At 38.7% G+C, this 13547-nt stretch overlaps 1 pseudogene; it reads left to right on the forward strand.

Annotated features, from left to right (window-relative positions):
- The first annotated feature begins 3057 nt into the window (after nt 1-3057).
- On the forward strand, nt 3058-3954 carry LOC109675744 (olfactory receptor 4X2-like; annotated as a pseudogene).
- The last annotated feature ends 9593 nt before the right edge of the window (nt 3955-13547 follow it).

A 13547-nucleotide genomic window follows, 5' to 3' on the forward strand; every position in this document is an offset into this window, starting at 1 on the left:
CACTCTCACAAGCTTTCCCACTCCTGGTTGCTGGGTGTGCGCCCCCGCTCCCGCCAGAGGCTCTCCGGCCTGGATGGCTTGTTTATTTACAGTCCCGGGAAGGATTCCCTTCCCCCAATCTTCAGTGCTCAGGGCGCCCCACCCCCTTTCCTGCCTGTCTATTTGTTCTTATTGCTTATTACTCAGTTTCTCCTTTTTTCCCCCAGGTGGAGGTCAGTCTGTTCAGGGGGCTATGCTGCTCTGGCCCAGGCTTGTCTGTGGGAGTACTGTGGTTCCGCGAAGCTCACCTGGTCCACGTCTTCTCAAGCCGTCTGGGCGCCGGCAACTGGTGGCCCAGGGGCCCTCATTGTTTCTCCATTTATCGTGAAGTGGAGATTCTCTGTGCTGGCTGGAGGTGTGGTGGGGTCAAAGTAATGCCTTTTTTCAGTGATTATGCCTGCAAAGTGTGTCTCTGGCATCTCTTCAAGATTTCATTATAGGAGGCTCGCTTTCTGCTTCCTCCCTCTAGCCACCATCTTGGAATCACTCCAACACCCAGTTTCAATGATTACAATTCAGGACAAATTTCCATCCCAGGGTATCTCAACAGCTTCTCCACAGACCATTGTATCAGATAATTCTGTGCAACGTGAGACTGTACTTTGCCTTGTATGACATTTCACAGCACCTGTGGCCTCTACCTCCTAATGTTAGCAGTGCCTTCCTTCTCCAGCTGGATTGGATAGTAAAAAATGCCCCCAGATATTACCTAAATTTCTCTGGGGAGATAATCTTCAGTTGAGAACCACTGAACTGAACCTCTTCTACACCATAGGTAGGGAAATATGCTGTTTCTGGTTCCTGACACCTATGGTCCTGTGGTCATTGACCCACACTTTTGAATAGTATCATTTTAATCATCATGATTAATTTCATGATGAGCACTGACCAGTGAACAGTTCCATGCTGGTAAGTTCACTGTGATCACTGAGTGAATTCAATTGTTCACATTTCCAATTGATTTCTTAAGATGTTTCCTACAAAGATTCTGAGGTCCTGCTTCCCATGGGATATTCTGCCTGATTAGGAAGAAGTGAGGGAGCAGATCCCTGGGTAGCCATGTCCTCATACCTAATCATACCTTCTCCCCTGCTGTTGCTTAAGCAGTATGAATTTAAAGCAGAGCTGCTGAATTCTCAGTTCTCCATGGAATATCTGGGAGGGAAGTCTACTTTGCTTTTGTTTTTAAATCAGATGTATTTGAGACCCCAGTGCCTTGGTCTCCATATCCTTAAGTCTAAGTCTGCAAGAGAGAAGCTGATGTTCCACCTTGCCACTCCATGGAGGCAGGGATCAGCTTTGTAGATTGGCCTAAGATTCTCCAAGGGTTAACTGTGAACCTGCAAGAGCCTAGGACTGTTCCCAGAGACTTACTTGGATCTCTGTGTTTACAGCAGAAAAGGCAAAGGTGGTGTGAACAATAAAGTTACAGTAACTCTGGAGTGAGTTTTATTTTCTGGTCATGAGCTGCTTTTGCATGTAATGACTGATTCTACTTTGAATGCTTACAGAATGACATGAGGAATACGACATTTCACAAAGCTTTTGTCTTTAAGGGGAAAGCACTGTGCATGGCTCTGGCATTCAGGGATTAAGGGCATGGGATTGGTTCTTTGTTCTTAATATTTTTTGGATATTTATAATGCTCCAAATACAGTGCTAATAAGGCTGAAGGATGCAAGCCCTCCACTTATTTTACTAAAATTTACAGGGTGCTTTTGGGTGTCTTTGGCAAACACTAGAGATGAAGTGGTAAGACATAATTTTGCTCTTAGGAAGCTCACACTGAAGTGAAGCAGATGGCCACATACACAATGGCAATTCAGTATTGTAAGTGCTATTACTTCAAAATGTCTTCATGGAAGATGTTCCACTAGATGTAAAAGCCAGTGAATTGTCTCTGAAAGGAATCCAAGGAATTGTAGGATTTGAATTTAACTTATCCTGGGATTAGCTTGGGAGCGAGATTTATAGTGAGGTAGGTATTATTTGTGTGTTACACAGATAATTTCTAGATATTATACTTTCTAGATATTAGATGATGGGTACTACCTGGAATGTAAACCTAGGAGTGTGGATGGTTAGCAGGGCTTTCTTCCGTGACTGGCTTCTTCCTAGAATTCCCCAGTGATCTAAAAATTGGGTTGGTTGCTGACTTCCTTATTTCTCTAACTAAGTTGTTCAATAAGTTACTACTGGCTACTTGTGGTTTTTAATCACCTTAGCCTTTCTGGATCAGTGAAAGGAGAAAGTTTTGTGGAATGTTTAGAAATCACCAAGCTATTAGTCTCAGGTGCCCTGGAGTCTAAGTATATGGGGACTGTATGATAAACACACATGTGAGCTACCTGGGACAAAGTGTGATATGGACCTGGACGTCTGCATATCTGTCAGTGAGAAAATGTGTCCTGAGGTGTTAGAAGGCTAAGTGTGGGATAGGATATGTCAGAACACGACTGGTCATTGTAGAGGGATGTTAGACTTTTTCTATCACTACGGAGATGTAACTGGAGGAAGTGAAAGCATCATATAAAGAGGAGAATTATGCATGGATTGAGCTAGAATCTAGGAAGGTGATGAAGTCAACAGTTTCCAAATGTAGAAGGCAATAATTTAATTATACACAGTGACTGGTCCTCTAACAAAATGTTAAATATCAAGGGAGGTCCACCAGAGGCAACTCTTGTGAAGGCACAGAAGGGTGGGTGGAGAGTTTGAGATATGTTCTGCAGACCAAGGATAGTCCTTCACACATTGGTAGTAGACTCTCTATAGGTTTGTTTTGTATTATTTCCCAGTTAATTCCAACCACACAGGGTATACTTACCATTGATGTCTTACTTATTGAAGTGTTCTTCATTTTTCTATGCACTACTAATTCTTATTCATCTTTCAATACTTAGGTCACAGTCATCTCAGAATTACATTTATTTAATTAATCCTCTTCATGAAGAAGTCTATTTTTCTGCATCATTTTAAATAAGGCCACCCAAATTACTTCCTCTTGGTGGTGACCTCATGGCTAACATCCACAATGTGACTGAGTTCATTTTTCTTGGACTTTCTCCTAACCAGGAAGTGCAGAGAATTTGCTTTGTGATATTTCTGGTCTTGTACACAGCAATTATACTGGGGAATTTCCTCATTGTGCTCACTGTCATGACCAGCAGATGTCTTGGATCCCCCATGTACTTCTTCTTCAGCTACCTGTCCTTCATGGAGATCTGCTATTCCTCTACTATAGCTCCTAAGCTCATCTCAGATCTGCTGGCTGAAAGGAAGTCCATATACCTGTGGGGCTGCATGACAGTTTTTCTTCCTCTACTTCTTTGGAGGCACTGAGATTTTATTGCTCACAGTTATGGCCTATGATCACTATGTAGCCATTTGCAAGTCCCTGCACTATGACAGCATCATGAACCATCGGGTGTGTGCTATCCTCATGGGAATAGCATGGGCAGGAGTCTTCATGCATTCCTTTGCGCAGATCCTTCTCATTTTCCACTTGCCCTTCTGTGGCCCCAATGTCATCAACCACTATTTCTGTGATGTACTTCCTCTGCTTAAACTTGCCTGCTCTGATACCTTCCTCATCGGTCTGTGATTTGTTTTTTGGTCCTCTTAGCATCCTATGTGGTCATTTTGTTCCATCTGAGGACACGAACCTCTGAGGGGCAGTGCAAAGCACTTTCCACCTGTGGGTCTCATGTCACTGTTGTTATATTGTACTTTGGTCCTTGTGTTTTTATTTATTTGAGACCTTCTACCACTCTGTCTGTTGACAAGTTGGTAGCCATGTTCTACACGGTGATAACACCATTCCTCAACCCTGTCATCTATTCCCTGAGAAATGCTGAAGTGAAGAAGGCCATGAAGACTTTATGGGTCAGGATAATGAAACTAGGTGAGAAATAGAAGTTGAGTCTGGGCTTTGATTCTTGAGTTTAGAATGTTGCTGTGTCAAAATTGCTAGGTCAGAATGGGTAGAAGAAGAGCTTACAGTAATTGTTTGTTGTAGAGTTATTCTAATTGATGTCATCTTCAAAACTTTCATTTTAATTCCTTGTAAGAAGTTTCCTTATGAATGTACTATAAACTAGCCATTTTAGATTGTGTCTTTTTTTTTTTGCAGCTATATATAATATTGTGTTAGATATTCACAGCAAAATATCCAAATAAACTTCTGATCTTCTAGACTGACTTTCTATAGTGAATTTACTGTGTCATAAAGCTTAGAGATGAGATCTGATGCAGTGTGAGTTTGAATCACTGACCTACAAATGTTTTCTTGATAGAATTATGTCATTAAAATTTTTCAATGGGAAATAATGCCTAAATCATTTCAAAGTATTTTCCTAAGTCAGGATATTTATAAATTACAATGGAAAAATATGACTTCATAGCCACATTGTGTAGAATTCAACATAGTGAACATCACTATGATAAAATAAATGATATCACATGCCTCCTCATATGATACACTGCAGAGGCACACATCATTACTGTCCCATTCCTACCAAAATCAAATAATCTGAGTCTAATTATCAAAAGCATAGGAAAAACTGCAGTTGACACATTGAGAAATTCCTTGGAACATCAACTTAAATATTAATAAGGAAAGACAGGACTGTTGAATATGTACAGCATGTGTGTGTGTGTGTGTGTGTGTGTGTGTGTGTGTGTGTGTGTGTGTGTGTGTGAGGTCCTTGTGGGAGGGAGGAGGGTGACTAAAAGAGTTTAAGATTGGGTATATAGTGAATGGACTTCAGATTCTTATATGAAGTAGAACATAGAGACCTTCTGCAATTGATTTAAGTGGGGTGGAGAGGGGGCAAAAGGGGAGAGGTGTGGGGGAGGGGTGTGAACTAACCAATGTACAATACAAGCCTATTTAGAACTGTCTCAATAAATTCCCCCCTGTACAATGAATATGTCCTAATAAAAAGATAAGAAAGAAAAACCCCAGTTGAAGGTCATTCTGCAAAATTCTGTCCTCCCTCTTCAAAAGTGTGAAGACAAAGGAAGATTGAAGAATTGTGCTACATTTAAGACTCATGACAACTGAATGCAGCATGGGACCCTGAATTGGATCCTGTATTACATGAGGAATGCTAATGGGGGAAAATGCTCTAGATGGAATAAAAGAAATATATGAATGTTAATTGCTTATTTTGGAAATTACAGTATTTTATCTCAGAGACTACCCTTGAATTTCAGAATAACTTATTGGAGAACTAGAGATAAGAGGGCCATAGGTGACCATTTTGAATCATTTTAGAAATGATTTATTTTGATTAAATATTAGGAAAACAACATGCTATTTTGATGAATATATAGACAGTAAAGTGAACTAATGTATAGTGAAGCAATTTAGCATACCCCTCACTTTCCATAGTTAGCATGTTGTTTATAGTCTCCTCCTGATAAATATTTGGATTGTTTTCAAATAGTGTGACAGCGAATAGACCTTTTAAAATTATTGTTGTACCGGGGGTACATTGTGACATTACAGCAAATAAACTTATTTTTTTATTTTTAAAATTTATTTATTTATTTATTTAATTTCCTTTGTTCATATGTGCATACAATGATTGGGTCATTAGTCCCCCCTTCCCCTGCACCCCCTCCCTTTCACCCCCACCCTCTCACTTCCAAGCAGATACTGTTTTGCCCTTATCTCTAATTTTGTTGAAGAGAGAGTATAAGCATTAATAAGGAGGACCAGGGGTATTTGCTAGTTGAGGTAAGGATAGTTATATAGGGATATTCCTAGTTTTGCTTCTATGTACATATGTGTTACTTTCTAAGTTGATTCTTCTCGAACTAACTGTTTCTCTAGTTCCTAGTCCCCTTCTCCTATTAGCCTCTGTTGCTTTAAAGTTTCTGCATTAGTTCCTTTGCACTGAAGACATCAAATGTTATCTTTTTTTTGGGGGGGTTACCTACCTATCCTCACACTTCCCTTGTGTGCACTTGCCTTACCATGTAATCAAAGTCCTATCCCCTTGTTGTGTTTGCCCTCCATCTAAAGTCTGCATATGAGGGAGAACATATGATTTTTTGGTTTTCTGGGCCTGGCTAACCTTGCTCAGGATGATGTTTTCCAGTTCCATCCATTTGCTTGGGAATGATAAGATTTCATTCTTCTTCATGGCTGCATAAAATTCCACTCTGGCAAATAAACTTAATTTAAATATGTATGACCAATCCAATCTGTAGGATATATTTTCAGAAATATAACTGCTGGATTAAATGTATCAATTTCAAAGCTAAATCTTTTACACAGCCTGATTTCAAAACCTATTACACAATCATAGTAATTAAAATGGTATAGTACTTGCATAGACAGAGACATATAGATTGAAAGAGCAGAATAGGGAGCTCAGAAAGAAATCCAGGCATTTATGGACAACTTAGTTTTGATAAGGGTAGCAACACTGCATAATGGGGAAATAGTAATCTATTCAATAAATGATGTTTATTGAAAATGAGATACACACATGCAAAAGAAGAAAATTGTAAATGTATATAAAAACCATTGGCTCTTTAAACACCAGTGTGTATTTGTCACCTGTTATTTGATGTTTATGACATAGTTCTAGTCAGATTTTCTATTTCTAAATTATACCTTTCCACTCAGTATATGTGATCTTCACGTAGTTTCTTATGACTTTATACCTATGTTCATCATCTATATAATAGACTAACACTATACTCATTTCAATACTTTGTTTTAAGCTTTTTACATGAAATGGTTTAGCAGAGTAGTTGGTCCTTATTAATAATGTGTGTGTGTGTGTTTGTGGGTAGTGAGATGAGAGGCAGAAAGGGAGAGTTCTCATCCTCAATTCCTTCAGGTTGGCTGAAATGTGCACATAGACCACCATTGGTTGTATTCAGTCATTTCATTTCATTAGCCTTTGTTTACTTGTAAGAGTCCTTCCTAAATAGTGTTCTTTCTTTTGAGAAAGGATCTCACTATGTAGCCTAGGGTGGCCTCAAGTTAGCAATCCTCCTGTCTCAGTCTCCATGTACTGGGATTATAAGTGTATATCACCAGGGCCAGTACAAGCTATTGCTGATATTGTGAATTATTCATCTTTTTTCCTCTCCTTGAGAGATATTGTAGCTGTTAAGTTGAGAAAGGCTGTGCCTGTGACAAAGCCAATGCTAATAAAATGGATGGAGGTTATTAAACACAGGAGGATTTGACAAAGATTTCCTTAAATAGTGAGAATGTCTAGGGCTTTTAAAATGGAGTTTGAGCTTTTGAAGTGTTTCTGGTGAGCTATGAATGAGAGGAAGATACCTGTACATTGTTTCATAATTTATAGAACTTTGAAGATACAAAATGGCTACCCAGAGCAGAAGCAGAAGCAAGGTGGGATGGGGACATATCCTAGTAAAGTGATACCTTGACTATGTGTGAGATATTAGAAAAGTCAAAGTACATAGTAATGATCCTGTGATGCCACTTGTGGGAATATATCTGAAGTAATATAAGTCAGCATTAAATAGAGATATCTGCACACCCATGTTTATGATGGCACTATTAACAACAGACAAACAACAGAGCAGCCTAGGTGCCCATTAAATGATGAATGGATAAATAAAAATGTGGTATAATAAACACAGACACAAAAAACAATGACATTATGTCTTCTGCAGGAAAGTGGATAGAACTGGAAATCATCATATCAAGCAAAATAAGCCAGACTCAGAAAGATGAAAATCACATGCTGTCTCTCATATATGGAACATAGCCCTAAAAAATGAAGAAAAATAGACAGGAATGTAAGATAGGGGCCATTTGGGAGGAGATCTAGTGGGAGGGCAAAAGGAGGGGATGATGGAGGGTTGGAGATGATTGAAGTACATTATTAGCATGTGTGAAGACGGGCTAAAAAAATTCATTAAAATTGTAAAAACTGAGGATTCCAAGATGGTGGCTAGAGGGAGGAAGCAGAAAGTGAGCTTCCTATAGTGAAATCTTGGAGAGATGCTGGAGACACACTTTGCTGGCAAAATCACTGAGAAGAGGCAAAACTTTGACCCCTCCACACCTCCAACCAGAGCAGAGAATCTCCACTTCACGTTAAATGGAGAAACAAGGAGAGCACCCCGGCCACCAGTTGCCCATGCCCAGATGGCTTGGGAAGATGTGGACAAGGTGAGCTTTGCGGTACCACCATACTACCACAGACAAGCCTGGGCCAGAGCAGCATAGACCCTGGACAGACCGACCCCCAACCGGGGAAAAAAGAGAAACTGAGTAATAAGCAATAAGAACAATAAAGACACATGGGAAAGAGCGTGGGGCACACTGAGTGCCAAAGATTGGGGGAAGGGAATCCTTCCCAGGACTGTAAATAAACAAGCTGGGTGGGCCAGAGAGGCTCTGGAGGGAGCGGGGGCACGTGCCCAAAACCAGGAGTGGGAAAGCTTGTGAGAGTGGCGGAAGGAGGAAAATTCCACAGGAGAGGAGAGAAGACCCACTTTCCACGTGAGTTGTACACAAACATGGCTGCTGGCAGGAGCAGCAGCACCACCCAGTAATCAGGAGCAGGAAAGCCTATAAAAGTGGCGGTGGGAGGAAAACTGCACAGGAGAGGGGGGAAGACCCACTTCCCACATGAACTGTAAATAAACACGCAGGCCGGAGAACGCAGGTGCAGTGTCACCTTTCCCCGTGCTTGGAAAGGGGAAAGCTTGTAGCAGAGGGTCACAGGAAAAAACTGAGCAAACAATGCCTGCAGAGCCAGGTGAGTGCTAAGCTCACCCCAGAGATCTGCATAAATAATGCCTCCAGCAACAGCAGGCTGACAGCAGCGGGCAGGCAAGCCACAGCTGCAGACACCATTCTCAGAACTGTCTCCAGACTCTTTTTTTTTGTTTTTTTTCTTTTTTTCTCTTTTTCTCCCTACCTTTGATGAGAGAACAACCGAATTACACCTGCATGCTGAAAAACTTACTGAAACTGTATTGCATTTGAACTTGGGACACTTGGTGGGGTTTTTGTGTGTGTGAGTGTGTAGTTTTGTTCTACTTTATGCATCCCCTTTGATGAGACAACTACAGAACAACATCTGAGGCACCGTCTCCAGGATTGGAGACTGAGATGGACACCCAAATTATTAAGACTGAAACTCCATTGCAGTTGAACTTGAAGGTTTTTTGGTTTTTTGGTTTTTTAAAAAGAATTTTCTATTTTTCATTTCATTTTATTTTTATATATAGACATTTCTTTCATTTACCTATTTTTTTATTAAATTCTTATCTTTTTTTATTTTTTATTTTCAATCCTCTCTCTGTCTCTCGAATGCCTGTTCAGCTTACTGTCAATTAGTAAACTAGCACTCCCTGTTTATACCTTTGAAACTTTCTTTTCTGATTCCTTGTTCTGTTTTCTCCTTCTTGTCTGTTTATTTTCTTTTCCTTTTCCTTTAACTTCTTGCTTTCCATCTCAGCTCACTCTTCCATTCTAAATATTACCATTGTTATTATTACAAGCTAGAAAATACTTAATTGCACACAGTATAGGGACAGTAACAACACCAAAGACAATGGTGGGAAGACAGAAAAAACAGGGAAAACAGTTTCCCCACAGCAAAAAATTAGTACAGGAACCAGAAGGGAAATAAGAAAACAGAAACTCAGATCCAGACTCCAACAAAATGAAGATAAACTATGCCAAAGGACCCAATGAAGCCCACAAGAATAATTGAAAAGAAGGCATACTACAGGTACTCAATGAGAATTTTATAGAGATGATACTGGATAGGGTCAACCAAAATGTACAGGAGACACTCAAGAAATGCCAAGGCAACAAAAATAGAGAATTTGAATAAACTAAAAAAGAAATAAAGGAAACCATAGAAGCACTGTATAAACACCAAAGTGAAAGAGAGAACACGATGAATAAGCAGATAAATGAACTCAGGACAAAAATAGACAAAATTAAAGAGGAAACCACTCAGGATATGGTAAACCTCAGAAAAAAGAATGAAACAGAACTTCATAACAAAAAGGAGGGCAAATCCAGCAGAATAGAACAAAAAAAAGACAGAATCTCAGAACTTGAAGATGAAATGGTAATTACAGGAAAAACCAAAGAACTATTAATTAAACAACTCAAGACATGTGAAAAGAAAATGCAAGAATTTACAGACTCCATCAAAAGACCAAACTTGAGAATCATGGGCATCGAAGAAGGAGAAGAAGTGCAAGAGAAGGGAATGCATAATATATTCAACAAAATAATAATGGAAAATTTCCCAAATCTAGAGAAAGATATTCCCATACAGATGTAAGAGGCCTCCAGGACACCAAACAGACCAGATCAAAATAGAACTAACCCACGACATATCATCATTAAAACAACAAGTTCAGAAACTAGGGAAAGAATATTGAAGGCTGTAAGAGAGAAAAAACAAGTAACATACAAAGGTAAACCCATCAAAATAACAGCAGACTTCTCAACAGAAACATTAAAAGCAAGAAGAGCGTGGGGTGAGATCTTCCGGGCACTGAATGAAAATAACTTCAACCCCAGGATACTCTACCCAGCAAAGCTATCATTCAAAATAGATGGAGCAATAAAAGTCTTCCATGATAAGCAGAAACTAAAATGATATGTGCACAAAGCCACCACTACAAAAGATTCTTCAAGGGACTCTGCACACAGAAAGTGACACCCAACTTAACCATGAAAAGGCAGGCAGCACCAAACCACAGGAAAAGAAAAAGCAAGACAGTAGAGAGTAACCTCAACTTAGGTACACAGAAACAAACCTTCAAACAACTAAGACAACTAAATGACAGGAATCACCACATACCCATCAGTACTAACGCTTAATGTTAATGGACTTAATTCACCCATGAAAAGGCACTGCTTGATGAAAAGGATTAAAAAGGAAGATCCAACAATTTGTTGCTCACAGGAGACCCATCTCATTGACAGAAATAAGCATAGGCTAAGGATGAAAGGCTGGAAGAAGATTTACCAAGCCAATGGCCCCCCAAAACAGGCAGGAGTAGCAATACTTATCTCTGACAAAGTAGACTTCAAAACTACATTGATCAAATGAGATAAAGAAGGACATTCCATACTAAGAAAAGGTGAAATAGACCAAAAGGAAATAATAATCATCAATTTGTATGCACCCAATGTCAATGCACACAATTTCATCAAACATACCCTGAAAGACCTAAAAGCATATATAAACGCCAACACAGTGGTTGTGGGAGACTTTAACACTCCATTATGATCAATAGATAGGTCATCCAAACAAAAAAATCAATAAAGAAATCCTAGATCTAAAATATACAGTAGATCAAATGGACCTAGTTGATGTCCACAGAACATTTCATCCAACTTCTACACAATATATATTCTTCTCAGCAGCCCATGGAACCTTCTCCAAAATAGATCATATCCTAGGACACAGAGCAAGCCTCAGCAAATGTAAGAAAATAGATATTATACCATGCATACTATCTGATCACAATGCAGTAAAATAGAACTCAACAACAAAAGTAAAGACAAAAAACATGCAAACATCTGTAACTAAATAACTCATTACTTAATGAAGAATGGATCATTGATGAAAAAAAAGAGGAAATTAAAAAGTTCCTGGAAGTCAATGAAAATGAAAACACAACCTACCAGAACCTATGGGACACAGCTAAGGCAGTCCTCAGAGGAAAGTTTATAGCCATGAGTGCATGTATTAAAAAGACTGAAAGATCCCAAATCAATGACCTAATGATACATCTCAAACTCCTAGAAAAACAAGAACAAGCAAATCCCAAAACAAATAGAAGGAGAGAAATAATAAAAATAAGAGCTGAAATCAATGAAATAGAAACCAAAAAAACCATACAAAGAATTAATGAAACAAAAAGTTGGTTCTTTGAAAAAATAAACAAGATCAATAGACCCCAGGCAAACCTGACTAAAATGAGGAGAGAAAAAACCCAAATTTGTAGAATCAAGAATTCAAAAGGGGAGATAACAACAAACACCATGGAAGGCCAGGAAATATCAGAGACTACTTTGAGAACCTATATTCAAATAAATTTGAAAATCTAAAAGAAATGGACAGATTTCTAGATACATATGATCATCCAAAACTGAACCAAGAGGAAATTAATCACCTGAATAGACCTATAACACAAAATGAAATTGAAGCAGCAATCAAGAGTCTCCCCAAAAAGAAAAGTCCAGGACCTGATGGATTCTCTGCTGAATTCTATCAGACCTTTAAAGAAGAACTGATACCAACCCTCCTTAAACTGTTCCACGAAATAGAAAGGGAAAGAAAACTGCCAAACACATTTTATGAAGCCAGTATTACACTTATCCCAAAACCAGGCAAAGACACCTCAAAAAGGAGAACTATAGGCCAATCTTTAATGAACATTGATGCAAAAATCCTCAATAAAATAATGGCAAACCAAATTCAACAGCACATCAAAAAGATTATTCACAATGACCAAGTGGGGTTTGTCTCAGGGATGCAGGGGTGGTTCAACATACGAAAATCCATAAACGTAATAAACCACATTAACAGAAGCAAAGACAAAAACCACTTGATCATCTCAATAGATGCAGAAAAAGCCTTTGATAAGATCCAACACCATTTCATGACAAATGCTCTAAGAAAACTAGGAATAGAAGGAAAGTACCTCAACATTATAAAATTTATATATGACAAACCTACAGCCAGCATTATACTTAACGGAGAAAAACTGAAACCATTCCCTCTAAAATCAGGAACCAGACAAGGATGCCCACTATCTCCACTCCTATTCAACATAGTACTGGAATTCCTAGCCAGAGCAATTAGGCAAGAAGAAGGAATAAAAGGAATATAAATAGGTAAAGAAACTGTCAAAATATCCCTATTTGCTGTTGACATGATCTTATACCTTAAAGACCCAAAAAACTCTACTCAGAAGCTTCTGGACATCATCAATAGCTATAGCAAGGTAGCAGGATATAAAATCAACATAGGAAAATCATTAGCATTTCTATACACTAACAATGAGCAAACTGAAAAAGAATGTATGAAAACAATTCCATTTACAATAGCCTCAAACAAAATCAAATACCTAGGTGTAAACCTAACAAAAGATATGAATGACTTCTACAAGGAAAACTATACACTTCTGAAGAAAGAGATTGAGGAAGAGTATAGAAATTAGAGAGAATTCCCATGCTCATGGATTGGTAGAATCAACACGGTAAAAATGTCTATACTTCCAAAAGTAATCTACATGTTTAATGCAATTCCCATCAAAATTCCAATGACATTCATTAAAGAGATTGAAAAATCTACCATGAAATTTATATGGAAACACAAGAGGCCACGAATAGCCAAGGCAATACTCAGTCAAAAGAACAATGCAGGAGGTATCACAATACCTGACTTCAAACTATATTACAAAGCAATAGCAATAAAAACAGCATGGTACTGGCACAAAAACAGACATGAAGACCAGTGGAA

The sequence above is a fragment of the Castor canadensis genome, chromosome 1 (genome assembly GCF_047511655.1).
Source record: "Castor canadensis chromosome 1, mCasCan1.hap1v2, whole genome shotgun sequence".
NCBI lineage: Eukaryota > Metazoa > Chordata > Mammalia > Rodentia > Castoridae > Castor > Castor canadensis.